This window comes from Mya arenaria, chromosome 4 (assembly GCF_026914265.1).
Source record: "Mya arenaria isolate MELC-2E11 chromosome 4, ASM2691426v1".
Classification (NCBI taxonomy): Eukaryota; Metazoa; Mollusca; class Bivalvia; order Myida; family Myidae; genus Mya; species Mya arenaria.
In genome coordinates this window covers 78,111,535-78,116,893 of record NC_069125.1, presented here as the reverse complement: position 1 = coordinate 78,116,893, position 5,359 = coordinate 78,111,535, and the positions used below count along the sequence as shown (strand labels likewise).

The 5,359-nt window shown below is 40.5% G+C and overlaps 1 pseudogene; it reads right to left on the bottom strand.

The window, feature by feature from the left end:
• Positions 1 to 251: 251 nt before the first annotated feature.
• On the bottom strand, positions 252 to 4,139 carry LOC128231097 (uncharacterized; annotated as a pseudogene).
• Positions 4,140 to 5,359: the final 1,220 nt, after the last annotated feature.

Here is a 5,359-nt window from a genome sequence, read left to right as displayed (position 1 = left end):
ACCACGCAAGATGATGTTTATCAAAATATATTCTTAGTGATTTTAAAAGTTGTGTAAAATCAGTTCAAGACACTGTCACAGCAATTAAAACAGATAGGATTAATTCTTCTAAAAATAATTTATTCACAATAACCGTTAAGCCTGATTCATCTTGCATATTTGATTCAATACCATTTTACAAACGACGTTTAACAGCTAAAACTAAATATGTGTCTCAATACGTATCTGAGAAAAATATGTTTTTAAGTAATTTAGAACATGTCATAGTCCATGAAATCGTCATCGTCATCGTTATCGAAAAGATCATCATATGCTCCAAAATCCATCCCATATTCAGAATCGCCTTCGTCATCATAATCTTCATCTGAGTAGTTTTCACTTCCAAAATTATTCAGCAAATCCTGAATTAATCTTAAATTGTCTGTGCTCCCAGCACCTTCGACTCTTTTAGAGGAAGCTTTAGCCCCCGCGTCATCATCATCGTCATCGCTTATCTCGTCAAAGTCGGACTTTATCGCTTGCGTAAAAACTTTGATAGTATTCAGGTCCTTCGAGGCAAGTTTAACAAGGTCTGTAATGGACACTCCCTTTTTGTTCGACATACATTTTACACGTTCAAATATTGCTGGATGAGCTTTAAGTAAAAGCTTCTCAATCATACGCCGCTTACAATGGTCCTCGTGACTTTTGTTTCCTTTCATGCGTCTCAGGATATGGAAAACTGTGTCTCCTCGTTTTGTGATCATAAGTGGATCTGCGTTGTATTTGTTTAGCAATAGATTTACTGCGTTTACATTTCCTTTTTCGCATGCAACATGAAGAGGTGTCCGACCGTACTTGTCAAATGCATTGACGTCCACTTCTGCAGCTAGTTTGGCTACAAGTTTGATATTTCCCTTGTGAATAGCAGCATGCAATGGCGTGTATCCCTGTTTCTGAGGCATGGTTTTGTCCGCATATTGCAACAGCATTCGAATTGCAGTCTTCTTGCCTGCCATAATGGCATAGAAACATGGGGTTTGACCAAATAAATCCTTTACGTTTGGATTTGCCTTCTCATCGATTAGCAGCTGGATCAGCTTCCTGTCGTTCTTCAAAACTGCAACATGAAACAGTGACATTCCCTTGATGAACGATTTTTTGCCATATGATGCAATCCGCAGAGTGTCCTGACTTTTGTCATGCTTCAAAAGAACCCTTACTGTTTCAAAATGACCTCTGATGGCTGCCAGAAATATCGGATAGTGACCACGATGGTCCTTGATCTTTACGTTTGCATCTTTGATGAGGAGTTTTTGGACGATTCTATCCATTCCAAGATCAGCAGCGATATGAAGAGGCGACCTCTTAAATTTTCCACCCTTCGCGTCTAATGGCGAATTATGATCAATGAGAAGTTGGATAATATGGTCATGCTTATAGATAACTGCCTTGTGCAGTGCCGTCAGGTTCTTATCATTTTTCACGGACGGATCAGCGCCATGCTGCAACATGCATTTCACTGCATAGGTAAAGTTCTTTCTTGCTGCAACAATCAACGGATAATTCCCATTAACGGCGTTTCCTTTGTCATTGATATCTATACCTTGGTATTCAACTATTGTATCGAGAACCTTGTTTGAGTCAAACGTGTTTTCTTTTTTATGCATCGCTACATAGATTGTGTCTCCCGAAACTTTCGCTCCATGGTTTAGAAGTAATTCCATCATGCCAATATCACCGGAATGTGTTGCCAGTAGTAGTGGATCGACTTGGTTCTTTGGAAAAACTTCTTGCTCAATCAATTCTTTCGCCAACACACTGAGCCCACTGTATAGCGTGTAACCCGGTAGGTACATCACCATTTCTGTCATGTTGATCCCGTAGTCGAGGAAGTACCCTGTCATTTTCATTACAGGAACGGTGAAAAGATCCTGATCGAGATGCTTTTCCCGGATGTACCTAATGAATATCTTCACGAAACCTTTGTCTTTAAATGCGCTGTGTTTAAGTATACCAAAGTCAATGTCACTGAGTGCATCAACGGTGTTCGAGCGGGGACCTTTACGCTGAAGCTGTTGGAATTCGTGATGTGGCTACTCCTTTGCCATGAGGTTGCAGTCTTTGCGACAGATCATTTTTGCAAGCTTTTCACACAGAGCTTCATAATCACTCTGCTTTACTACAACACGAAGTTCATCCTTTCCGGCTTGTGCGATTGTTACGCGTTCCATCAGGAAATCTCTCGGGCATAGTTCAATGCATTCCAGGGGTTTGTGACTTCCAATGACTACCCCAACCATGTCCCCGTTTACATTGTGACTGAAGGTGTACTCCCCAGAATGATCGATCAACAGAAACAGGTCATGAACATGGCTTTTCAAAGATGACTTTAAAATTTCCAGAAACGAGTTAGTAACATCAATACCAAAACAGTTGGCAACATATTTCACATGGTCGGACACTTTTTTAGCATTTTGTAAGTCGTGTTCTTTCATTCTCATGTCTTGTTTTGCCCAGACAATCACCAAAGCCAAGAACTTGTGGAACTGCTCTTCATCCTTGCCTTTGTATAACTGGTCAATATAAGTCTTAAATTGTATTTCTGGTTTGCTGAAAAAATAGGACCCAGTTTGATCAACGCTTCACTTCCGACGAACAAGGTTGCACATTGCGGAAACCCAAACACAAAGTCTGCTCTTTGACCTTCTTGCAAGTTCATAACCCCCTCTGCCTTTTTTACACAATCTTCATACTTTTTACGGTGAGCGTTAATCATGTCCTCAGAATTGTTTTTCTTTGCCCTCGACACAAGAATGTCTTTTTTTTCGTCAAACGTCATGTACTTTGTTGACGACAAGAGCAAAACATATCCCTCCTTGTCATCAAACATTGTGGGCTTGTCAAGTTCTTCCAAAGCCTCCTCTTTGATGTAGTGCCTGGTGGTAATTATGATTCTCAAACGTTTCTGCTTCGCAGCTCTCTCCATTTCAGGCAGATACGGTTCCCAGTCACCAAGAAGTTTCTGATTAAGTGCACCGCCTCCAAAGATATCGTCCACAATGACCGTATTAAACAGCTTTAATGACCAATCAACTTTTCTCCAGTCTCGCGCACGCTCCAGTTTCAGACAATTTTCTGGCTTTGTGCCATCTGCTAGGGCCAGCCTCGCTGCCATGGCAGTTTTCCCTTCCCCAGGATGGCCAGTTAGCACGATGAAATGTTTCTCTTTTAGCAAACGAATAGCGTCTTGAAAACGGGCTGTTTCCACATAGAATACATCCTTACGGCTCTCATCAAAGAACCAAATAGTATTCTCTGTAAAATTAGTAAATGTTTTAATAAGGTACATATCTCTGCTAAAATGAAAAAAATCGTAAGACTGGCAAGAATTATTGTATGAGTATATTTATCAAACTGACACATCTTAATGCATTAGATACTGGTGAATTTGCACATGCGTTTAAACATATATGTTTCAAAAAAGTTTTTAAAAATGTACATCGTGTAACAAGTCGTTTAAAGTATCATACCCCGAAGGCTTTTCATTTCGGGTGTCACAATGTCGAGAGTCTTTGTCACCAGTTCCTTTATTTCAGCTTTCAAATTGTGTATTCCACATGACTGGCCAAGTATTACCATCGCCTGATGTGAACATAAAAATAACTTATTTCAATTTGATTTATATCACGGTGGATCACCGTACACCGGATACAGTAGCCCTAGCGAGACAGTTAAGTTTGTTACCACTAGACCGCTAGACCACGGATCCGCCACAACATCAACATCCTTGCCTCGTTATCTATACTTTTGTACTCCAAAAGGCGAAGGCGGCTCTCAATGACATCGGTGGTAGCCTTTGTATGAAACAAACATTGCTCAATATTATCCAGTTTATCGTGAATTGGACTTGTGTAAGTAATTAGGTCGAGTAAAAAGTCGAGTTTGTTGTCCAACGACATACAAGTAAACTCCCTACGCGGTGGTGCCGTCTCAGAGAATACAGAGGGGGTGCCACGTCCGCCATGATGACCACGCTGGCCATCATACTGGCCGATATCCGGACACGTGTCCGGACATGATGGAGCACTTGTCCCTCTACGTTTGCGCTTCTTTTCATTTTGCCACAAAGGAGAAAACCTGTTAGAAGTGCTGGCCATAGTGTTATAAATCCACACATAAAAAAACTAGAATAATCATGTTGTACACTAAGTAATTTAAAATTCGCTTAGAGCAAAATGCACGTGCCCGCCATTAACCAAGGGCAATAATTCTCCTTACTTAAAACCAGTTCCTAATACAGTAAAACTGCGATCGCTCGAGGTCGCCAGGGACCGAGCCAAAACCTCGAGGGAACCGATGTTTCGAACGACCCGATTTTCAATTTTCCAGTTTATATGAAATATCTTTCAGTGTATTTTAAGTTTAAAGTCGTCAAACAGACTGTTTACTAAGACACCGATTATGTGTTGCGTTGTGGAAATCGCTAATATGTTCAAAGGTTGACGTGAACTAAATGTAAAACGCAAAAGAAAAAACAATAATTGAATAAATAGAAATGTTTATTTTAACAAAAAAAGCACATTTTCGTAACAAGCAACATTTGAATGACAGTACATATTGTGGCATTAGTCAGATTTAAGTTTCGCTAAATCAAGGATTGTTGATTGGCGCATCTTGTCGGTTTCTCGAAACTCTTCAGTCGTAATATGACGTGACAGCGTACAGAGCCTCTGAAGATCACGGTCAGCATCGGCAGTGAATTCAAAGAACCTTCTGACCACATCTCAAGCGTTAACTTCTCATAATTATCATCTCAAATGCCCATATCAACTAATATCGGTCATGCGTTAACAGTGAAAAACGGTTTTTTACACCTTATCAAATTGCCTTTCACTGTCATTGCAATTTTTACAACATGCGAAAATGTTAACACCTGGCAATTGTTTGTTTATTTTGGAACACGCGTTCGGGAAAAAGTGTGAAATGATGTCCTCAAGGGAGCCATAAGGTTTTGTGCACGATTTGTGTACTTGGGATCGAGGATATTGCTCGACATAATTAGGTTTCGATGCAGCGTGGGTATATTTTATATGAAAATAGAAGGAATAAAATTCGGGACCAAGCTCCGACCTCGAGGGAACGCCGGTTCTCAAACGACCGCTTGTTTGAGGGAACGCAGTTTCACTGTAACCAGGAATAGCAGGCCTTCTCATGACATGTAGTTGGTCGATTATAAGGAAGTGAAATAATGCAGTCGAGCACTGAAAATAATCGAGGTGAACAAGAGTTGTGTCAATAGAGAACGGGTGCTGCCAAACGCATGTATGTGCCACAATAATGCAGCTGTGTGTAAGTAAGTAAACAAAGTAAATTAAGG